This window comes from Dermacentor albipictus, chromosome 1 (genome assembly GCF_038994185.2).
Source record: "Dermacentor albipictus isolate Rhodes 1998 colony chromosome 1, USDA_Dalb.pri_finalv2, whole genome shotgun sequence".
NCBI classification, from domain to species: Eukaryota; Metazoa; Arthropoda; class Arachnida; order Ixodida; family Ixodidae; genus Dermacentor; species Dermacentor albipictus.
This window is the reverse complement of record NC_091821.1, coordinates 80296565-80321899: the sequence shown is the minus strand read 5'-3', so window position 1 is coordinate 80321899 and position 25335 is coordinate 80296565. Positions and strand designations below refer to the sequence as shown.

General features: G+C 44.3%; 1 pseudogene; it reads left to right on the top strand.

Moving 5' to 3' along the window:
* The first annotated feature begins 1084 nt into the window (after positions 1-1084).
* Positions 1085-18292, top strand: LOC135915070 (uncharacterized; annotated as a pseudogene).
* Positions 18293-25335: the final 7043 nt, after the last annotated feature.

Here is a 25335-nt window from a genome sequence, read left to right as displayed (position 1 = left end):
TCAGGGGGCCCATTTCAAAACAGCGACTGAAAGTCGGGTGGCTGCTACTGATAGCTGGTGTTGCCTATTTTTTTAGAACTTTTCATCATGCATGCAGTGTGCTCGATAGAGTATTGTTAAAGGAAACACTGTGCGTAGAAGTATTCAGTTAGATATTCGGTAGCGTGGTCGCAAGTGTATGCACCTCTTCTATAGCATGACGGGGAAGTTTAGTGATCAATAAAAAAATGGCTGTGGCTTAGGTAAGGTTAAGCCCAGGATGCGAAGCATACTAGCCTTTATTTTAGTTGTTGAACCACTGTTTAGCCTGGTGAACTGCTGTTGCTTGGCTATATTTGGTTCGGCTAGACGAAGAAACAACTCATGCATTACTGCTTCGCCTTCAAGTGTGGAACGCGACAGCGTTCCCGTCGACCCGCCAAGGGGTGTAAGACAATGGGCTACAGGGCAGCGACTACGCGCCCCGCATTGGACGCGGTGAGCGTCGAGAAAAGCAGCGTTCGGCGCGGCAACGAAATGTGCGCCTGAGCAAGAGACGCACGCCTTAAAAACAGCTCGTTTCTAAGGCAACACCTCATTCACTAGAGGCGCTTTTGTACCGCTTTGAAGCATCGTACTCGTGGCTCAGTGGTAGCGTCTCCGTCCCACACTCCGGAGACCCTGGTTCGATTCCCACCCAGCCCGTCTTGCAAGAGTTGAGCCAAAGCCACTTCTCCTCTGTCGTGACGTCACGGTGTCACGTGGTTTCAAGGCGACACCGCCGCGCCTGAGGAGCTGGGTTGAGCTCTCGTAATATGCTTCGCATAAAAATATTATCTGAGGTCTTTGCTACTATTAGACATAATTACTTTAGAGGGCATGGGGAAATTGCAAAATTCCAATTCTCCAGTACTACAAACCGTAACCTTATGATAGAAAATTGGTGTCGATACTATGTAGCACCAGTTTTGAGAATTAGGGACAAACTGTAACGTGAACCACACAATGCAGTTTTAAGTTAACAGTGGCACACTGCGTTTTCCCACAGTGCAGAAATATACGAACTTGAGCAGCAGTTCTAATTATGTACATATTTCGAGTATTTATGCGCTGTTCCACGAGCCCAGAAGAAGGGACCATCGACCTGCTGGCTGGTGGCCTCAAAGGTCTCATCCGACGTGGCAAGGCCTTCACGTCAAATGCAGCGCCCGGAAGAGCGTGTGTCCAGCGCCTCGCAAGAGGCGATGGACACAACAGCCAGATGGCGCCACCAGCACCTAAGGAGCAGCGAGACTCTCGCGATCGCTCCAAAAAAAGACAAACCTCGCGTCACGGCGCCCGTGAGCTTCTCCATCTCTTAAACACAAAGCACAAAATACATTTATCATAATGGAGACACAAATACTACAATAGAATGTTAGAGGACTTCTTCATAACCTTGACGATATTAGAGAACTCCTACACAAACATAATTCAGGGTTGCTGTGTGTTCAAGAGATACATCTGAAACCTACAAACAATAATTTTCTTCGCCATTACACCATCTTCCGAAAAGACCGTGACAAGGCTAACGCCTCCGGTGGTGTTGCAATAGTTGCGGACTAGTCAACACGTCCCCTTTCAGACGCCCCTTGAGGCAGTGTCAGTTCGGGCAATCCTTTTTCATAAACTGGTCATTGTCTGTTTGTTCTATATACATAGCCCCTAACTATCATCTCAGGAAAAGCGATTTCCATAACCTCATTAATCAGCTGCCTGCCCCCTACATCCTCGTGGGTGATTTTAAAACCCACAACACGATGTGGGGAGATTCGCTATGTGACGCGAGCGGTTGATTGATTCAAAATTTTCGTCTGACCTCTAGTGCCTGACTGTTTAATAAGAAGGAGCCGACGTATTACAGTGTCCAACAGAATATGTATTCAGTGATAGATCTAGCATTGGGATCTTCTTCTCTTCTGCCTCACCAAGAATGGAATGTCATCAATAACCTTTTCTGAAGTGACCACTTTGCTGTAACTTCAAACCGGATAACTCTGCATGAGAACGCTCCGCATACCTGATGGAAATTAGCATCGCCGGACTGGGAACATGTTAAGGAATCATCCTATGTAGCACGAGATTTTTATAAACGATTTTACTATAGATGGTGCTGTTGCATATTTTGCCACTTTTATTATTGATGAAACCGAAAAGTTTATCCCGCAAATGAATGGCGATTGCTTCATAAGGCGTGTTTCCTGGTGGAACGAAGACTGTAGAGAGGCGCGAAGGAGGCCGAACAAGGCATGGGTCATAATGCACAGATCGCCAAATGCCGAAAATCTGATTCAATTTAAACAAATTAAATCACCGCGGGAAGGCGGGCACGACGTCAGACAAGGAGAAAAAGCTGGGTGATGTTCCTCTCCGGCATTAATTCATACACACAGGAGACAAAGTGTAGAATGGTTCAACAAAGCGAAAAGGGCCACAAATACATCCGTTGCCTCTGGTGAACGACCAAAGGAATACCTTGCAAGAGCAAGCAGACTCTCTTGGGGAGCACTTTGTGCGTGTGTCGAGCTCAATCCATTATTATGAATCCTTTCTACAACCAGAACGAACCAGAACTGAAGCCAGTCGTACGTAAATGCAGACAGAACAAACCGTGTAACCGGCCTTTCAGTATTGCCGAGCTGAGAGCTGCCTTGATCGCATGCAAGAGCTGTGCACCGGCACCTGACAGTCACGTATGACATGATCAAAAACTTACACACTGACACACAAGTTACACTACTCGCACTTTTCAACAATATTTGGGTTGCCGGATACTTTTCATCCACATGAAAATAAGCGATTGTGACCCTTGTTTTGAAGCAGGGTAAAAACCCTTCCTTGGCGACAAGTTATCACACGATAGCTCTTACAAGTTGCCTGTGTAAGCTTTTTGAAAAAGTGATTAATCGTAGACTCGTACATTTCCTTGAACTCAACAATGTACTTGATCCCTGTCAGAGTGGCTCCAGAGAAGGACGGTCCACAACTGACCACCTTGTGCGCATTGAAGTATATATCCGCGATGCATTTGTACATAAACAATTTTCTTATCGATATTCCTCGATGTGGAGAAGGCGTATGACACAACGTGGCGTTACGGAATCTTGCTAGACTTGTCGGGAACGGGCATCGATGGAAATATGCCAAACATAATAGAAAGTTATTTGTCGAATGGTACCTTCCGCGTGAAATTCGGCAACGTATTGTCGCGGCTTCTTATATACGAAACTGGTGTACCCCAGGCAGGCGTGCTTCGCTACACGCTCTTTATCGTGACGATGAACACGTTTCGTGCTTCATTACTACGAGCCATTTTTTATTCCGTCTACATGGACGACATTCAAATAGGCTTCAAATCCTATAACCTCGCAGTATGCGAGAGACAGGTACAGCAGGGCTAGAACAAGCTGTTCAAGTGGGCAGACAAAAACAGGTACAAAATCAACCCCCAGAAAAGTTCTTCTGTTCTTTTTACAAGAAAGAGAGGCTTGGTTCCAGATCCTTGTGTTTAATTGTGTGGACAACAAATACCTGTCAACAACAAGCATAAATTTCTAGGTATTATACTTGACTCCAGGCTTACTTTCATTTCACACATTAAGTACCTTAAATAAAAATGTCAAAAACAATGAACTTACTGAAAATTCTATCCCACACAACATGGGGTAGCGACAGCAAGTGTTTGCTTAATCTTTATTAGAGCCTAATTCGATTACGATTGGGCTATGGGGCAGTCGTATACAACTCTGCCGCTCCGAGCACGCTAAAGATGCTAGATCCTGTCCACCATCTGGGTATCCGCATGGCCACTGGCATTTTCAGGACACGCTTATACGCAGAATCAGATGAATGGTCACTCCATCTGCAGACAACTTGCATCAGCCTCGCATATTTTTTTCAAAATACACTCTAATCATGAACATCCATGTTTTAATACCGTTACCGATATGACGTGTGCTACACGTTTCCGCAATCGCCTTTCTGTAAGACAGCCTTTTTCGCTGCGTGCGAGGGAGCTTAGCGATGAAATGCATGTCCCACTCCTCGAGCATCATCTAATGCATCCAACCAAGCTGTTACCTCCTTGGGAGTGGCAAGCGGTAGAATGTGACATATCTTTTCTAGAAGTTACAAAGCGGGCACCAGAGGTCGAAATCCGATTGCATTTCCTAGAACTCCAGTACAAGCACTCCTGCACAGAGTTCTACACAGACGCTTCGAAGTCAAAGGCCGGGGTGTCCTGTGGAGCCGCCGGTCCATCCTTCTCGGAATCCGATGTACTGCATCCAGAAACAAGCATTTTTACGGCCGATGCCTACGCACTATAGTCGGCTGCGAATCATATTAGAAGACCAAAACTCCAAAAAGCAGTTCTATATACAGAGTCTCTAAGCGTCGCGAAGGCTTTGATATCACTCTGTAAGCACAAATATCCAGTACTTAGTGAATTATATTCCGTCCTGTGTAAAGCGTATATATCTAACCAGCATGTCATTATTTGCTGGGTGCCTAGCCATAGGGGCATCGAGGGCAATGTTCTGGCGGACGAGATGGCCACGTCAATTGCATCGCATGCTATTAAACCTACCGCTGCTGTCCCTGCCACAGATCTGAGGCCTTTCTTACGAAGAAAACTGCGAAAGCACTGGCAACGCTTGTGGGATGCCGAAAGAAATAGTAAACTGCACGGGATAAAGCCACAGTTAGGTTTCTGGTCCTCCGCAGCAGTGTCACGCCGAACAGATGCTCTATTCTGTTGTCTCAGGACAGGACACACCTACGGCACCAACAATTTTTTTCTCACTGGAAATGAGCCTCCAACCTTTGGTAAATGTGGGGAAATGCTGACCGTCCTGTACGTCCTCTTGGAGTGTCGGGAAGCCGAAGCTGAGAGAAACATTTTCCCTTTGTACATTGCCAGCCCACCCCTCTCCATCCTGCAACATTTTTTGGTGCAGAACCGTCCTTTGACACCATAGCCGTTTCAAGATTTTTGAATGATGTCATATTGCATGTTTTAGCCTCATAAATTAATAGCACATCCTCTTTCCATAGGATGCCGCTCTGATAGCAGTTTTGTATAGCACATGCCTCCAGGCCCTTGCACCTCAAGGGCTCTGTTAAGGCAGTAGTACTTCTCGCAAATGTTTATCTATGACACATTTTACTATATCATCATTATTTCACAATGTATCTTTCGAGTTCATTGTACAGCTCATTAACCATGGGCATAATCTTATGTCACATAGGCTTAACGTACTTTGCAGTGACTGTTTTTAGGCCCCATTACAGCCACGTAACATCTGCCTCTCGTTATTCATAGTTACACTGCGAACTCACAAACACCGGCCTGGCGCTCTTTGACTACATTTGGCCCTTGCGCCACAAAACACCACATTCATCATGATCATCGAGTATTTATTTTTCCCAACTGGTGCAAGATGCGGTTTCTAGTAAAAGGTTATGCTTTGTGTGCTGGCTGAATTCTGTTCTGAAATTACATGTCACCTTTAGGCAACAGTTATAAACGTTAATTGCTGTGATATATGTATAGAAATTTATCGCACATATTCTCATGTCCATCGCTGTTACGAAGCGTGCAGAGCAAACAAATTTCATAAGAACTTCTTCACGAATTCTCTCTTCATTTTAATAATCTGAGGTAGTCATCGCAGAAATACGTGGCGTAAAAAAAATTGTATGTGCTCCAGAACTTTAAGCGTGCTGAACGATGTGCGTTGTACCGACGGTTTCATTATTAGATCAGGGAAAAGTGTTTCTTTGCTCCCGCAAAAAATAAAATACAAATTATTTAGAGCCGCCTAGAACGAATGCACGGCAATTACCTGGAGCTTAGTTTTGCGCCGTCAGTCATGTGTGCTTTGCGGCACCCGAAACATTGTGGGCGGCGCGTGTACAATTTCTGCGCTTACGCATCCTCAAAGTGAAGCAGCAGCTAGGATCTCGACTTCCTTCTTGGCAATCTGCTAGTGGTTACTGTACCAGATGGCGTGTGGATATCCGCACAAGGCGAGACAGTACAGAATCGATGACTGAAGGACGGAATTATACACTTGCTTGATTATTGATCACTGTAGGGAAATTAATGCGCCTTTATACTCAGTCAAAGAGACAGCCAGTGGCGTAGCAATGGAGGGGGGAGGGTGCTAGATGGCGGGGAATGTCATATATGTCTGAAGAACCCCCACTTTCCGCCGGCTTTACTGGGTGTAAATGGTAAAGAATGCTCCGGTAACCAGCAGCCCCAGCTTATGTATCCGATGTACCAGATGTGTAGAGCCGCAGAATAGCAGTCTGCAGCTTTAGGAACATCCTACGTAATAATTGGACGAAGGTGCAGGCAAAAAAAATTAATTCGCCAAATGGTTTCTGTGTGGTCAGTATGTATATAGTGTTCCAGTAATCAGTTTCGTATCATTTGTATTATTTTTGTGTCAGTTTCGCGGTGTTGAATAACAACGCTGTCTCCTAGTCTCAGCTAACCTCTCTTTATCATTTTGTTGTTGTGTGACTTCATGTCACAAATACTGTGTGTTGTTTGCATGGAATTTTGTAAAAACGTGAATGTTGTGAGGTTATTTTCTGAATTTCTATCAGGTTATGTATTTGTGACCACTAGAAGCTCGGTATTGTGCAAAATATGGCCAATAATTAATAATGTATATGTTAAATTACTGCTTCATTCGCAATTACAGAGGAAACGCTGCAATTCGGGAATTGAGGACTCGAAGTAATATTGTTAACTCAACAAAAACTTCACTAAACAAAATCGTCTTGAGTACTAGAGCCTGCAGTACTTCGGCACTGTGGGTGGCCCAATATGGCAGTACCAAAAGAAATATGAAATAGTGCACCAATGACGTCGATATCTCCACCCTCTCTATTGCGAGTGCAGACAACAGTAGCGCAAGCTTCCACTGGCACGGGCTTCATCGCGACGTTCTCTTCTTTTTTTTTTGTCATGTTGATGCTTTGTTAGTGGCGCAGCATTTTGGTATGCCGTGTATGCCGTGTAGTTGCCGCGTATGCCGCTCATAATATACCGGTGCGTATAAAGGAAAAATTCATAATTTTGTGCGCTATTTGTCGACTGACAGTAACCAGCATCTCCGAAGCGCTGCATGCGATGTTGTAACCACACGTTCCACTTAATTTGCAACCTCAATCACACTCTTAATTAAAATATCTATCTAATGTAGCTCAGCATATTTTACATTTTGCGCTTTAAAGAGAGGAAGTGCGACTGTGTTCAAAGAATACCAATATACTCTGCCCGTTGCAGCTCTTGATTTACAACTCCAAACCCATCTATGCCCGCAGTGAGAGTTCGCGTCTAATAAGTTCACGTAGAATGTCATTCTTGTCAAAATTTTCATCTCGATTTGGTTGGGAATTCAGCATAACTAGGTTTTTTTACCTCATTTTTCCTTAGGTTTATTAGGTTTTATCGAAAGCGTTGCCAGTTGTGTTCGAATTTTTAAACTTTATTTTTATGAAGAGCATGTTGTAATAAAATCACTGACAGCTATGTATTTCACTTAAGTGCGTTTTGCACATTGTTCTTTTGTTTTTCACGTCACATTTGAAAACGAATAAAAGTTTGGATGTAGGATTGACGAAACTGAAAAATTGAATTTAAAAATTGAAAAAGTTCGTTCTGATATTATCGAAAATACAGAAATTTTCTGACCTTTGATAGGTCGCTTTAAAAGAATGCTTGCGACCCAAGCTTCAAATGCATGGTCTCATTACTGCGGTGAGTTGACCATCTTTTCCCTATCACCTACTTCTAAAAACTTCCAAACCGCAACATTTTCAGAGCACTCAGTAAGAGAAATGTCAGAAGAAGTGCAGTCATTGTTAAATCAGTGAAAAAGCAAGTGGTCTTCGTTACCACATTTAGTCGAAAAGAAACATGTTTTCACCTCTAAAGTATTACACTTTTGCTATTAAGACATTTTTTTTTCAGGTCGTGCTAAGTGTACTTATAAGACCATGCATTGTCTGGGGGGTGGGGGGGGGGGGGGAACAAGGCTCCTCATCTGCGGCTGTGTGCAAGAAAGCATTGAGATGTCTGATAACACGTCACTAGCAAAGGCACTAGTGATGTGCCTATGCCTTTACGGTATGTAATATGTAACATATCCAGTGGCATAGGGCCAATTTTTGTGCGAGCGACTTAAAGCCAAGAACAGGCAAAGAAATATCATGGGCGCAAACAAGACTAAAGGATCTGTTCACGGCGTTGCGCATTTAAATCAAACTCAAATTAAGACTTACGCTTTCTCAGCGATCGAAATATGCTTTAACCCTAAGTTTTGTTTACAAGCATCGACGTTTTATTGTATCATATTTTCTGGGAATGAATATTGGGAATAAAAGAGTTACCCCGGGAAGCAACATGTGTCTAATACTTTTTTCGCTGCCTAGAATATTCGTCTTTCTTAGAGAAAGAGGCCAGTGAAAAAGAATTTGATCAGGTATTTTGGGCCAACAGTCGGAAGAGTGCAATATCATGATGATCATAATGCGGGAAATTCTTTCCTGACTTCCCTGTACTACACAAGGCTTGCCATCTTCGAACGCGTGGTGCCGCAGAGCATGGTTGAGAGGGAATTCGTTCTTTTGTGCAAGGAGATACCGAGGGCCTCGTTTTGCGTCTTACCTTCCTTGGGGTCGTTGAATGTGCCAGGGATTTGCCAAGCCCCTTCTTAGTGTATCAGCTTCAGTGTCACCGGTGGGAGCGTCTTGCGCAATCTCTCTGCAGCATACTCAGCGTCTACTTCATTGGAGTGCTGCCACTGTCATAGCGTCTTGGTTCGTCACAGTCTGCGCTGTCGAAACAGAAGGTAAAGAAGAGGACTACGAAGAGCTTGGTGAGCAAAGTCCGCTTCAGAGAAGCGACCCAATCACCCAAGCCGACCAGGGCCGGTGCTTCTTCGTTGCTTCCAACGCAAGCAGAGAAGGAGCGAGGGGGGATGGGGCATGCTCCACACTCCATCCCCTTGCCCCCTCGGGAACCCTCCATAAGCGTAGAGATCGGTCACGCCATAATAAGCGTAGAAAAAGGGTCCTTATCACCTCTGCTAAGCGTGAGGAGGGATTTCTGATCATTCCTAGCAGGCGTGATTGGTAAGCGTTGAGAAATATCACGCTTAGATTAAGCATATAAAAAATTGCAAACGAACGCTTAGATAAGCGTGGATTTTTTTTAATTTAGTGTAGACGAAGATGGAAACAAACTGGAATGGGAAGCAGCATTCATTTTCATCTGAAAAATAACAGCGGGATCCTTTTAAGGCAATGACGAGGTTGTATTTCAAGAAAAAAAGAGCGTGAAAGAGATCCAAATGGAGGAAAAGGAGCTGGTGCTGACAAATTTCAGCTGGAATAAAGCCGAAGAGAAAAGTCCTAAGCGCACAGCCACAGGGCTAGACGGGGTTCCCGTTATGCTGATTAATGAACTATGACCAAAAAGTAAAGACTCTCTGGTGAAAGCGGTGGAAAAAACTTTAAAAGATAAACGAATACCAGACAGTTGGCGGCAAAGTAGAATGAATTTAATTTATAAAGGTAAGGGGCAGAAAGATCGAATTCACTCGTATAGACCGTTGACCATTACATGGGTAATATTCAGGTTAACAATGCAGGCAATCAAATCAAAGCTTCAAGCATGGGCAGAGAATAATGGCATTTTGGGCGAACTTCAGAATGGCTTCAGAATAGATAGACGTTTGTGTGATAACTTATTTGTTCTTACTCAGTGTATTGAAATATCAACAGTAGAAAGCAGACCGTTATATGTGGCCTTTTTAGACATTACACGAGCGTATGGTAACATAGACCGGAACATGTTGTGGGATATTATGGAAGGGGAAGGCCTAGGTTACGATTATCTACAGCTTTTGAAAGAGATTTACCTAGAAAATACCGTTTTCGTTGAATGCGAAGGGATGAGGAGCGAGGAGAAAGTTGATATCAACATGGGACTGAGGCAGGGGTGCCCTTTATCCCCACTGCTGTTTATGATGTACATGGTGAGGATGGAGAGGGCGCTAGAAGGAATTAATATCTGGTTTAATCTCTCATATAAACAGTTGGGTACAGTAGTAGAGCAGCAGCTTCCAGGTTTATTTTATGCGGACGACATTGTGTTGCTAGCTAACAAGCAAAGTGATCTGCAACGCCTGACTAATATGTGTGCAAAGGAAGGCGAGAATTCAGGTTTGAAATTTAACGTTAGCAAATCAGGTGTTATGGTATTCAATGAAAACAGTGAACAGACAGTGGAGATACAGAGTCAAGAAATACCTCGTGTAACAGAATATAAATACCTTGGTATATGGATAAACGAATGAAATAGATATATGGAAACACAGGAAAAAACCATCACAGTAAAGAGGAAGAGAAATGCAGCCATAATGAAGCACAGAGCGCTATGGGGATACAATAGGTACGAGGTCCTCCGAGGTATGTGGAAAGGGGTAATGGTTCCAGGACTTACTTTTGGAAATGCGGTTGTTTGCTTTAAATCAGGGGTGCAATCAGGGCTCGACGGGAACCAAAGGTCAGTGGGTCGCCTCGCATTGGGCGCTCACGGGAAGACTACAAATGAGAGAGAGAGAGAGAGAGAAAATGATAAAAGGAAGGTAGGGAGGTTAACCAGCACTGAGCCCGGTTGGCTACCCTACACTGGGGAAAGGGAAAGGGGGACGGAAACTACAAATGAAGCTGTGCAGGGGGATATGGGCTGGACAAGTTTTGAAGTGAGGGAAGTTCACAGTAAAATTGAGTATGAAGAACGACTGAGGAATATGGAAGAAAGTAAATGGGCTGGGAGTGTGTTGAAGTATTTGTACAGGAAAACATTGATTCACAGCGGAGGAAAAGAACTGTTGGAAGCTTACCAGCAAGTATGTGGCCTGTAGGGTGAGCAACACAGCAACAAAGAGCATCAAGCGGAAAGTCAGATAGACAGAAATAATTTCATAGGTGGCGGCAATGGAAAAGAAACCTGCCATGAGTAACTACTTAAAAGGACAAAACGAAATCAGCAAAGGAACAATTTATGACAACTCAAGGGGAAGCTCATTACTTTTCGAGGCGATATCGGGATGTCTTAGAATTCGCACCTATAAAGCGAGATATAAGGAGGAGGAAGAAGCATGTGCTTGCTGCGGTAAAGCTAGGGAAACGATGGAGCATGTTTTATTAGAACGTGAAGATATCTGCCCATCGGTCGATTTAGGCCCCACTGGCCTCCTTGAAGCCCTTGAGTTGAGCGAGAGCAGGGGGAAAGCAAACATGCCCGCAATAGAGATTAGTAAGAAGCGATTAGAAGATGGGTGGAAGAAAAGTCAGGGGGGAAACGACAAAAAACGGAGACGTACAAAAGCAAAGTTCACAATAGGGAGTAAAAAATTTCGTTTATGAGAATGCGTCGTGCGTTTTTTTCTTTTTTTTCTTTTTTAACCTAGGCAGGACATTAGGAAGTATAATAGCAAGAGCTTGTTGGCGCAACCCACCACCCCGTTCCAATGGGGACGCTCATAACATCCATCCATGTAACGAAAATGTGTTATAGCGTTATCGCTCACATCTTTGCAACCGTGCTACCCAAGCGCCTTACTTTGGTATCGTTCTGTAGAGGGAAGAAGCCATTACTCTACCATGCGTGTGTCGTGTGTGCAGATGGCCGTCTTTGTTGCGCCACACATGACGCAATCTGAGCGAAATTTAGCCTCACGCGCGGCGTTCATGGAGGCGTAGCTCTGCAGTACTTTTGCCCATCCGAGCAGGAATGGTCACGTTTGGGAGAACTCACAATACCACAGTGGGCATAATCCATCAAACTCAGACTGGTGTTCATCAGGAGTTGTAAGGCCTACAAATGTGCAGTATTTCGCGACAATTTCACGCTTGCTCCGCTGTCCCCTACACCGTCTGCAATTCGCACAAGACGCTTTCCGTACCCCACTGCGGTTGCATCCCTGATGCAGTCTACTCGTCAGCTTTCCATGGGATACGATGTCGTGAGCTTGCGCGAGTGCTTTATCTACATGCTTACTTCAAAGTCCTTAGAAATATGTGCTAGGTTAATAGGACGTATGCACATTATGCCACGTGTATCAGCTGAAGCGTCCGAAAAATACCTAAAAATATAACTTCGAAGTTGATTGAATGATTCTTTACTAATAGTTTTAACAGCGCTGCGGCACATTTGAAAAGCCTGAAACTTCGTATTTAGACAACGAATAAATAATAAAAGATACGCTAAATAGTGTTCTCTCACTTGGAATGGTAGGCGTTGCATCGTACCAAAAAACGTGTAGCGTTTTCTGAATGAACAACCCCCGTCACAGCTGTCTAGAGCTCAGGAGTGATGCGCTTCTGAGACTCTTGGTGCCGCCTGCCCGAAGAAGCTCGGACGACAAAGCTGCTTCTGAGCATGCGCTGCCAAGTGGACAGCGCTTCGTTGCTCGCGGTCTTCGTCTGCTTTCCGCAGCTCCCCCTTTTTGATGATTATGTGCCCAATGACAGAACGCAGAAGCGCGTGTTTTTTTTTTTTCACGCTTATTGAGCGATTGCATTGTCTTGCGAGAGTGCACGCTGATAAATGATCGTTGCTGTCATCTACCGCCTGTTATGATGTTGCCTCACCTTTCATCGAGTGTAATCATCACGAAGGATAGCTGCGCAATACACATCGCTAAAGCGTCTAGATCTTTGCAAATCATCGAAAACTGCCGGCAGGACCTCCTAGCTTACGCAAAGCGAAAAAATAAAAAATAAATAAATTGCCCGCGTCTGTCGCGCTGGTTATCAGTAAGCGGCTCGTTGACAGTAAGTGGTCAATCCGGGAGCGCGGTGCCGTTTTCAAATCAGTTCGATTTTGTCTTTTTGCTCTACCCAGTGCAGAGAACACTGGTAACTGCGAAAGCAGTTTGTCACTGACGGTATTGCGATGTCGTGGCGGGCATCAGCATAGCGGTGCATAATGGACTAACATGAACACATTCTAACCAGAATGGAAAGCTGTCTTTCTCTGGCCTACAGTTATTGCGAAAGTTACTCAAAATCAGCCGTTAATGTCAAAAGTTAATCTGGCGAGGCCAACGACAGTAAATAAAAATACAAGGGCACGGCCGGGCGCAAACTTGCGGGCCAGTTGAGAACGCAGGAAGATGCCCGCGTCATCTTCTGGCTTTTCGTGGCCCAAACCAGGCGGTGCGCCGAAGGTATACCGTCCACTCGCGGAGCTCAGCGGCGACATAAAAGCTTTTCGTCACTTTCCAGATACATGGGCTTTACCCATGCCTATGACAACGAGTATCGAAGCCCTGTCAACCTATAGCAGTGCAGTGTCAGAAACAACTCTGTCGTTGCAGCTTCCCCGGTTAGACGGTGTAAAGAGTCTAGTCTATAAGTGGCATATGCCGCAACTATTAGCCCCGAGAAAGAGGAATGGCGCCGCCTGGCGGCAGCTTCACATGACGTCACGGCCAGGACCCGCGTTTCGGCAGCCCGGGCAGCCGCCCAGATAACGTGCGCTCGCTTCGTCGCACCGTGTAGCACGGTGTTTGCGTTCGCTTTTTGCTTGCATCAAGCTTCGGATCAACGACGAAAACAGCAGGGATCGTGCTTCAGGTAAGCAAACAACATTTGTGTGTACAATCGTCCTCAATGCGCGAACGACAAACGCACGCGCTCCGTCGTGCACACTTGGAAAGCGGTGCTCGGGCGATCGCTTTCGGATATAGTTTCACTTTCACAAGAGTTCTCCGCATGCGTCCGCGTATGTGTCCGACAGCGTTTTCTTTGGCACTGCGCCAAGCTTTCTATCTAAGCACTGTGCCAAGAGCGCTGTCAAGTCTCGCGAAATCTACCGAAAGTGACAATACATCCGAAAGTGATCATAGAAAATTCCACCCTAGCTGTTGTGTCAGTTTTCTTGTATGCTCACTGACGCACCTTGTTTAATTTCATGTTTACCTTGTAATAGCTAGCTGTTATCGTTTCTGTTTATGTACACGAACGAGTTGAAGGTGGTACTAATTGCTGGAGTTTCTTTCCTGCTGGCCACTCGTCTCAATTCGTGCAGCGCCGCAGCAGCCGAGCTGTCACATGTATTAGTTTACATAACTTGCTTTTAAATTATTTTTGTTCGCAGTTAAATTACCGCTGAGCAGCATCAACCGGTATGGGGACAAGGCGTGCGAGACGAGCCGGTACCTCACTGAGGCGGAGGAGGTTTATTATGCGGGCCACGTCTTTGAGTGCGCCGTCTAAACAGCCGAGAACGCTCGTTTCGACTTTCTGGCGTTCGTCTTGCAAACGACTGCTATCAACAGTGCTCCTCATGAAGTTAATTATTTATTTAATTATGAGGTTTTACGTGCCAAAACCACTTTCTGATTATGAGGCACGCCGTAGTGGAGGACTCCGGAAATTTCGACCACCTGGGGTTCTTTAACGTGCACCTAAATCTAAGTACACGAGTGTTTTCGCATTTCGCCCCCATCGAAATGCGGCCGCCGTGGCCGGGATTCGATCCCGCGACCTCGTGCTCAGCAGCCTAGCACCATAGCCACTGAGCAACCGCGGCGGGCTCCTCATGAAGTGAAGATTACTGTTTGCGACACGGTGGTAGATAGAGCCAGCTGTTCGTGCAAAGCAGGGTATGACTACTCAATCACTGGCCGGCTGCTGGGAAGAAACCTTGTCCTAGTATGCGTAAGCATACCCCCTAATTCAAGTTGGCCTACCCCTAAACTTTAGTTGGCACACCCTCAAATTTAAGCTGGCTCTCTTGCAAATTTAAAGTTGGCCTACCCCCAAATCTTAAGTTGGTCAACCCCCAAATTTCAAATTGGCCCACGTCCAAATTTCAGTTAGCCCAGCTTTACCATAAGCTTCCCGGTGCATTTTCCATGAATCCCTGCATCCTTACCTTCCTTATATCCCCCTCTCTCTCCTGTATACTTAGGGTATTATTTTAATTGCTTTAAATTGTTCTTTATCGCTTATAAAGCTACCCATCTACATTTACACTATTATATTAAGTAAATGTCGTAATTTTGCATATTACGCATTTTTGAGCACACAAAAGGCATTACACTTTTCGCGTGATGGCACTAGAATGCTTATGCCCTATACTGAAGTTTCCATTTGACATCCGAAAGCACATGTTGCACTGTGTGATTGGCACTGTTTTCTTTGATATTTAGATATCGTAGGTGATTTTTTTATTGCAAACAAATCTGTTTAATGTCTTCCATGGCAGATAGTGCTATTCTGTCAGATCAACTGTATTATTGAAAAGGTGCGCATTACTTGCACGATAAATTGCAACGTAGTTAGGTAACATCAATGATTCGCTAATTTTCTTCATCATTATTAACTTTGGGGCACATGTCCCAATTGCAGAATTCAAGCCAAGCAGTATTCAAGTCACATCGATTTAGCAGAAATATTTGCCTAGCACCAATTTTCTTTTGTATATGTGGTGAAAACTACCTATATAAACATGTTTTTAAATGCACTCCTGTTCCATTTAAGCTAGTAACTTTCTTTTTTTGCAGCGAAGCTGTTTTTCAAGTGTCTATTTTTACTAAAACGTCACCTGTTGTAGGCTGCAAGGAGCATTAGTCTTGCAGAAAAGTTATTCCTTCAGACTGAAACTTCACATCAGTCATTGTTCTAATGCATGGTAACAAGTTTAATGAATGTATGATTAGGCATTATTTATCGAAAAATATTATGCTTAAAGACTAAGACCAATTTGTAAGGTTTAATGTCTTTGGAATTGATATATCCTAACCATTTTTATTTTACAGAAAATACAAGTGTAAACACATTGTAGCTGTACTGCTGCATATTAATGCTGCCAGGACTTTCGACAAGCTCTCGCCAACTGACCAGCCACAGAAGTGGGGCAAGGAGCACAAAGAGCGTGCTAAACAAAAGTATGAGCCAAGAGCTATAGTCGACCTTCCATGTGCAAAGAAGGTTTGTACATATATTATTCTTTTAAAACTGAGAGGAATGAGAAGGAAAACAGCAAGTACAATGCTGAAATGAAGGGCAGCTCACAATTTCTACTTTCAATGTTGGTTTGGTGAAAATGCTCTTGTAGATATCCTTGCTGTTTGCATTTTCTTAAGCTGCAAGAACAGTTTCATGACTTCAGCAAAGGCACTATCTTTACTGTAAACTATGTACTGCAAATGCTATTTACAGATGCCTTTGTCATAGGCACAGAGTACGAATGAAGTCATTAGTGCTAGCTGTTGAGTATAGTTAACAATATGCACACCTTAGGTGAATGCTTGACATCTCTTCGTCTAAACAGAAGTAGGATGTAGCACTCTTTGATGACGCGAAAATATGAATTTTTTGCTTGCTTATTAAGTTTGAGAGGTGGGAAAATGAATCCACAACCTTTCATGATAAATGCTCAACTATCGAATGGGTGCCGTGACTAAAGTTTTCATCTAGAACATAACATTGGTGCTTCTCTTCTTGCTACATCTTCCAGGCAAAAATCAAAAAGACTCCCCAGTTGGAAGGCAACATACTTGAAAGACTTCTGGAGAATGTCAGCTATCAATCTGCAGCAAAATGCACTTAGACAGAGGTACTGAATTAGGTATGCATTCAAATTTGGTTTGTCTTTTTGAATCTGAGTCTCATAAAGGACTGGCCAGCAGCAGCTGTTTTGCCCCTCAGTATAATTTCCTTATCAAGTGGCAGTAATGCAGTGTGCAAACATGTCCCAATACTGCAAAAATTTAATTTTGCATATCTTTCCTATATTGAGTATTTGCATTGTAGTCGATGACACGCCTGATGAGCTGCACTGCAACATAATTGCTTAGTCAGGCAGTGTGCAGTGCTTCGTTGTGATTGCAACATAATTATTTTAAAAAGCACGTCATCAATAACTACAGTAGCAAATAACCAGTTTTAAGATGTGCCAGCTGTATTTATGTGAAGCTTTAGGCAGTTCACTGAGTTTAGCTAAACCTGAAAAATATTAACCATATTTTTAATCACACATCTGAGGCTGCGTGAGGTGTAAGTGAGGCTCATGCCTTCCAATATCCTTCATAGGCAGCTACATGTAGCAAAATGTAATGTTTATTGCACCAAACCTTGAGACTCTTTTGAATAGACTCGAACGTGTCTTCAAGGCATTTCTCCAGCTACAAATATTTGCTGCTAAGGATATGTTGCTTTGAAATCTTTAAACAGTGTCCGCTGTTCAAACGTAGGTGTCATGACTACCACAGCAATTAATTATCCAAGCATCTGTGTACTTTGCATCCAAAACAAAAAAGATTTTATCTGCTTCATCATATTTCTTGTGCATGAATCTTAATTGCGCATTATTTCTGGAAAAGTGTATTTCAGCAACGGAAGCCATGTTGGAGCCAACCATAGAACCAGGATGTTCCACTTCTGAGCCAGCACCCAGAGACTTAACACTAATTGGTTCTTTGAAGGAGTTAAGAAGTTTTCTTGGCATCAGTGGTGAAGTGACAACAGAAGAGCTACTTGAACACTTGCAGGAAAGCAAGAGTCACGAAGACATTATAATGATTGAAAGTTAACACGAGATCAGGCAAAATGTAGTCTCTGGTTGAGCCACAGGATAGGCATGATCACAGCTTCTATTGCCTACAGCATATTTACCCGTGTAAAGACGTTGAGGACAAAGATTGGCTCGCATGATTTGAGACCCTTGCTAAAAAAGGTGATGCGGCAGAATAATGTCCGTACAGCAACAATGTGTCGTGGCAGTGCACTCGAAGGCAGTGCAAGAAAATGTCATGAAAGCCAGCGAGCCACTCATGAGAATTTGGTTGTAAGGCAGTGTGGACTTTTCATTATGGAAGGCCGTCCTTACATGGGTGCAAGTCCAGATGGATTAGTAAAGTGCAACTGTTGTCCTGAGCGGGTACTGGAAATCAAATGCCCTGAATCCATGAAAAAAATCTTGGAAGAGAATATGGAGAAAAACAAAGAAAAGGCTTTGACTCAGAACCTAAAGCGTACAACCACATATTTCTGCCAAGTGCAGGTACAAATGGGCATCATGGCAGTTCAGCATGCAGATTTGTTTGTGTTTGTCAGTGAAGAAGATAATATTTGCGTTCCAGTGCTATTTGATGAGGCATATTTCAGCGATGTGGTTGAAAGATCTTCCTATTTCTTTGAGCAGTACATACTGCCACATGTTCTTTCTACATGAACTGCCTTGTTTCAGTTGCAGATGCAATTTTTTATGCATTGCACATAACCAAACTACAGCCTCCCTTTTTGAGGCACGAAATGACTCATATATGAGGTTTAACATTCCAACGTAACAAAAGGCTTATTAGGGATGATGTTGGGGGATGTTTTGCATCAATATTAGGTTTGCTACAGCGTGACTAAAGCTTGGTATATAAGCATTTTGCTTATTTTTTGCCCTCTCACTAGGAACAGAACCGAGAAATGAACCTGCGACTTCATGTTCAGCAACAGAATGCCATTGCCAAATTAACTCAATACATAAAAAAAAATTGTATGTGCAATCAGAGAAAGCACTCCTAGAAAGTTTGGAGACATCTGCAGTTTGAGTGCTTTTACTGATGTTCAGTGCAGTCCACTGTTAGAGGGAACAATGAAATGTGCGGCCCTTGCTTGGCTGGCAACCTAGCTGCATGTGGCTGCGGAAGCAATCTTAGTGCACTGCACAGGTGGGTCGAAAGGGGTGAGAGCTAACAACTATAAGTTATCTGCTCCAAATCTAAGTGATTGTACTGCTTCTAGAAAGGAAAATCTGGACATGCTGTGCACTAAAGTGCTTCCTTTAACAGTGGACCCCTCTGTACAGTGAGCAAGAAAATGCAAACACGGTAGCATGCTGTAGCACACAAAAAATAAGCATTATGTAAGTATTAAAACACATTTGTGTGTAAACAGCTGAGTCGTGCAGTGGCTAGAGCAATTTGTGATGCAACCCCGAACCATAACAGACACTCGAATGACAGGCTAGGAATCACAGGCAAAGCATTTGTCTATGTGGCATTCTATGCATTTAATTTTTTGGGTCACTGCATTATGCGATGCGACTGTGATATCGTAAATATAATTTTGATATCAGAAATTCATCCTGGGGAATAACAGTAGTCATTTGTGGTTTAAGTTCCATGCACAGCTTTCTACAAGGGTATCAAATCATGCTTGTATTTACATTTTGTGCTAATTCACATGGGCTTCCATTGATACACTGATAAGTGCGAAGGCACCGTGTTAGATGCTCTCATTTTTTTGTCTACTGCTTATGTGGTCATGTCTGTGGGATATTTGGCTGATACTGTGGTACTATGGTAGCCAGACAATTGCTGATCACTACAGCAGGCGTAAAAAATCGGGTTTTACGTGCCAAAACCACTTTCTGATTATGAGGCACGCCTACAGTAGGCGTCTGTAATTTTCAGTATTTTTTTTTCCTTTTCGGCTGTTTGTTTTGTGATATAGTTGGTATGGCAACTAGCACGACTGTGTTGTGAAGACGAACAAGTGCCTCATGCAATTAAATTTTTGGCTGACTTGTGTTTTGTGAAGCAATTGTGATATGAGAATGCTATAACTGTGATATCAGAAAGTCATTTCAGGGAATGACAGTAGTCACTTGTGGTTTATAGTCCATGCCTAGATTTCTACATGGGTATCCAAGTATGCTTGTATGTACCTTTCGCGTTAACTCACATGGGCTTCCAATGATACAATGATAAGTGCAAAGATGCTTTCAAGATGCTTTCATTTTTTTTGTCAACTGCTTATGTGGTCATGTTTGTGGGACATCTGGCTGACATTGCGATACTATGGTATCCAGACAACTGCTGCTCATTACAGTAGGCGTCTGTAGTTATCAATTTTTTTTTTCATTTTCGGCTGCTGTTTGTTTTGTCATATAGTTGGTATGGCAACTAGCACGACTGTGTTGTGAAGACGAACAAGTGCCTCATGTAATTAAATTTTTGGCTGACTGTGTTTTGTGAAGCAATTGTGATGTTAGAATGCTATAACTGTGTTATCAGAAAGTCATCCCAGGGAATGACAGTAGTCACTTGTGGTTTATGTTCCATGCCCAGCTTTCTACATGGGTATCCAATCATGCTTGTATGTGCATTTCGTGTTAACTCGCATGGGCTTCCATTGATACAAGGATGATAATTGCAAAGGCACCACGTTACAAAGATGTTCTCATTTTTTGTCTGCTGCTCATTTGGTTATGTTTATGGTATATTTGGTTGTTACTGCAATACTAATATTAGGGCAGCCAGACAACTGTGGCACAGTACAGCAGGCATATGTAGTCTTACTTGTTTCGTTTCTGGCAGTTGTTTGTTTTGTAATTGGCGTTAACTGGCATTACTGTGTTGTGAAGACAAACAAGTGCCTCACCCAGTTAAATTTTTAGTTAGCTGCATACTTTAATACCACTGTGATAGTGTAAGGGATTATAACAAAATGACACCAGACAAACAGTTTCCAAACCTTTCTGGTTTGGCAATTGCTTGGCTTGCTTCTGGCACTCTGGCCGTTTGTTTCCTGTGACATATAGGGTTTCTGTTATTGTGGTAGAGAAAGAATGCAATCTTCAGGAGCACTACATTTTCTAGTTCTGATGTATTGCCGCCTATTTTGTCTAACTGTTATACTAAAACAAAGATATGCTGACAAGCACTACTGTGATATGCAGTGATGTAACTGCATTATGAAACAGGACAACAGTGAAGAATGCAGGCACACTGTTTTACGCATTGCATTTCTCATAAAATGTACAAATTGAGATTGGAATCATTGAAATAAATTTAAGAGACGTGCATTTCTGGTGCTCAGGAAAACTAAACGTGGTGCTTCTTGACAAGAAGCACAAAATCTGTTCTTCCAGTTTGCTTTACTAACCTATTAGTAGTGGGCAATTTTGAAATAAAACTAGTTAGAAGGTAGCAATTGGAAAAGGTAAAAGTAATATTCTTGCATGCATATTATTCTTCAAAGCATACACCATGAGTACTGCATTTAAACGCCTTCAGCTGCTGAAGTAGTTTTATAGTAGCTACAAAAATTAGGTGTTCGCACATCGAAAAGTATGCCACGAAGCAAAGGCTGAAAGGCAGTCCATGCTAGATGGTGTTTACTGTATAGTATCTTGTTGTACACATTCTGCAAGCACATTCTGCAATATGTGCCACGTGCAATTTAATAAAGACGCAAGACGCAATTGTGTACTGAGGAAATGTTTATTTTCTTTATAAATGCTCGTTGCGGGCTTTTTGTGCATTCATCCAATGTTGTGGCACCAGGTAAGCAGCAGTAGTTTCCGTAGGAAGACCCACCAGACGACGTCAGCTGAAAAAATTAAATTACAAGCATTACTTTTGCATTAACATGTAAGAATAATGCATGTAGCGGAAAAGTGTGCGACAGTGGTGAACGGGCGGCATTACAAGCAAAAGTAGTTTGTATTTACACACATGGCGTACAATATGCCCAACTCATCCCAAACAATACCGTACATACCACAAAACCGTTCTATTTCCAAGCATTCCCGTCGTCCCGGGCGCGTTTTTACAATTGCTAGTATGTACAGCGTGGCGTGGCGCTTTTGACGGTGCTCGACGTTTCCGTGCAGGCGCGAGTATGAGCGAGTGTCAGAGAGAAAATTTGGGGGCCTTTGCTCCTTGATTATGTGACTCTGCCTAAGCACTAAGGGGGAGAAGTTTCTTTGCCCGTGTAGCCTGCGTTTGGCCCCAGGCGTGCCGGCATGGCGGAGGGAGGTCGAGTTTACGCTCCACCGCAGACTGTCCGCGCGGTGAGGCAGTGGGTGGGCACGAACGCCCCATTTGGTGATCACTGTCTCTGAAGGGGCAAGGTTCTGACTGGTGTATAATTTGCGGGTCACTTTGTTAGTCGCGATGATAAATTGCATTTTTTACAAGCATTGCTCCAAGAGGGCCCATGTAACCGGCAAACGGAGGCCTCAGGAGAGCACCTGAGGTTATAATAAAGCAGGCGGCGCAGGATCTCCGGGGCACCCAAGCGGTAGCGGGGGGCGATCAAAGCTGGAAGCAGGGCGGCCCGTGGGTTGAGGCCGCGGAGGCCAAAGCGTGCCAGGGGGTGTTCGCATAAAAAATTGGCTGTCCGCTGTCGCGGACAGCCGATCTTATACTCCCCTGGCACGCGCAGGCCTCTGCGAGCCCCAACCCACGGACCAGTCGGGCTTCTAGCTTTGATCTCCCCGTTGACTCTCCCCGCCGCCAATAATGCGAAATAGTGACACGTTCTTTTAATTAGCAAACAACACGAGTGGATAAATATAAATGCGTAGAGCCGCCAACTTGCGACGCTAGGTACAGCGCTAGCGCGCCCCGCGACTTGTGCAGGCGCGCCTAGGGACAAGCGCATACAACACGCGCTAAGAAACTCCTGCGTAGTGCGTATGCAGAGTCGTATAATCAAGGAGCAAAAGTCCCCACATTTCCTCTCTCGCACCCGCTCTTACTCGCGCATGCGCGCAAACGTCCGTCGTCTCCGCAAGTGCCACGCCTCGTTGTACCTACTAGGAAATGGAAATACGCTTCCCGGGCCTTATTTCCTGCACTTTAATGGCACGAATGCACGGGCTACTGCGCATTTCCAGAACTTGGCCAGAACCGACGCGATATAGTACGCTACGAATACACAGAGGCGGCCGCAACACAGGCTCTCAACCAGACCATGCTGGACGCTCGCGGAATTCCTTCTGCTCGCATGCTGTTCTACTCGGTGCTGTTCACAAGACGGAACTTTCGAGTTACTAGTTCCTGGCGCTTGAGCTCCTTGGCCTTATCATTTGCGCGTTCTGCCGGCGCAAGCAACACACTCCCGTGTTATCATTCTTGACAGGTGCTCGTCGCGTTTTCGACTAGCGTGAGTCCGAAAGGCTTAAATAGCTGCGGTGCCATAATTGTCACAAACTTGTCGCAGTAAGATTCAGTACGCGCCAAACTTTGTGACCACGGCCTAGCTACTTTTCGCTGCGTCACGACAGGCGAGGTGAGCGTGCCTCATAACAAAAAAAAATGTACCGAAAATAATTTTCAACAATGTTGGGCGTCAGAGGAAGCGCCAGCAACTTGTCTAGTCAGTGCATTAAAGCGCGAAACTGCGTACCCCGGCCGAGCTGCTTTTCGCTAACCACGTCACAGCACCAGGCGTGCTCACTGCGCTTGAAAAGTACCACAAAAAGTAACGAAATTAGTTACAATAATGTTGGGGGCCAGAGCAAGCGCCAAAACTTGTCGCAGCAAGATTCAGTATGCGCGAAACTGTGTCACAGCACCCTGAGCGAATTCTTAAGAGAGACTGGTTTGATGGACATATGGTGAAACCCTTCAGCGGTATTGTGCGAGACGCTCGGGCGGAGCAATTGCCGGCCTTGTTCGCCAGGCTAAACCCGCCTGTTGCTACAATCCACCCCCACCACCACCGCCACCACCGACTAGCGTGCTCAAAAACTACCGAAATAAGTTAAAGTAGGATTGGGGCTCATAGAAAGCGTCGCAAACATCTCCCAATACGATTCATTAATCCAAATTAACTGCGCCACGACGGCCGCGTTGCTTTTTGTTAACTGCGTCACAAGTCTAGCCTTGCTTGAAATGCGTCGCAGACTGTCGAACAAAATTTATCACCTTGCCATAGTTCAATAGTGCAGCGGTGCCATGTCGAAGTTCAGAAGGAATGCAAGAATTCGCCTGGAGCCCACCAAACCTGGCTAAATCCAAAAATAGAAAAACAGGCAGATGGGTGAACCAACAGGCCAACGCTCAAATGCGCGACCGGTCTCTCTCGCTTCGGCGGTGTGTCTGACGAATGACGCAAGCATCTGGCTCGGCATTCGCCTATTCACCTGTCGCTAGGCAACGGAAGTATGCCGCAAAGTTTAATTTAGTTTATACGCGGATATTTTTGCTTTTCCCGGGAAAGAATTAAAAAAAAATAAAACAATTTCTGCTAATCTCGCATTTCACATTCCTTTTTTTTTCTATGCTCGCGGCACCAAACAGTCGGCGTCAACACTATACTAAAGTAAAATTTTTGCTTGGGCTAGTTGGTTCATGCTTGAATTAGTAAAGGCAAGGCGCAGAAGAACGGGACTCAAGAAGAACTGATACGACAGGACCGGCGCCCCTCACAACTCAGTTGTGAGTGGCGCCGGTCCTGTCGTGTGTGTTCTTCTTGAGTCCTGTTCTTCTGCGCCTTGCCTTTAATAAGTCAATACTATAGCGTGACATATTTCCTGTTACCACTTTTCGCCGAGTGTCCGCTCTTAGGCGCTATTCTTGACATGGGGCGCTATTCTGGACACGCATGGCGGCTGCACGGCCGCCATTATCCGCCATGTTTACTCTCTGATTGGCAGTCGAGAGGTCACGTGTTTTGAAATTTGTGCCGGGAAGCGGAAATATTGCAAAATGCAATTTTGTGTTTTCATCAAGATGACGAAACGTGACGTGGAGCTGCAAATATTATGGACTAATACATTTCTTTGGTCCTTGGCAGATATATGGTGATGTTAGTGCTTCAAAAAGAATGTGAGCGGTAGCGTGCAAAAGCCAGTGCAATGCATCTGCAATTGCGCGAATATGTGGTGGCAATCCAAGATATGCGCCATGCCAGCTTGCTGATTGGCTGAAGGAATATCTCGTGGGGAGCGTCACAGGAAGGGCTGTTTCGTAAACGTCATTTTGACGATGCGTGACGTTGCGCAGGGCCGCCGTTGCTGAGATTTCCCACCATAATTTTTGCTGCGACGAGCCGCGCGAATTGTGCTAATGGGCAGCCATATGCAATGGCAGCCGAGAGGAATGCGTATCGCCACATTTTCCCCGTCGTTTGGCACCACGAAAATCTTTTGTTCATAACGCGTGCTCATAGTATTTGCATCGCTCTCGGGTGGTGTTGGCATTTGTGTTTTGGGCCATCGTTTTTTAAAAGAACGCGTTTATACAAAATAATATTGGTTGAATATAGCAAACTTTCAGCAATGTTGTCCACTTTTCACTGCTACATTTGTATTGTAATCGAGATTAATGCCTTTTCGCACAATCAGACGTTATGACAACGGCCTCTTTCTAATTTATAAAAAGAAATGTACGCAAGGCGGCGCCTTGAAGTTTCCTCCCGCGGTGCGAGAAACCAGCGAAATGAACAAGAGATGGCAGCGCCGGCGCTTGCGTCGCTCTAGTGGATATC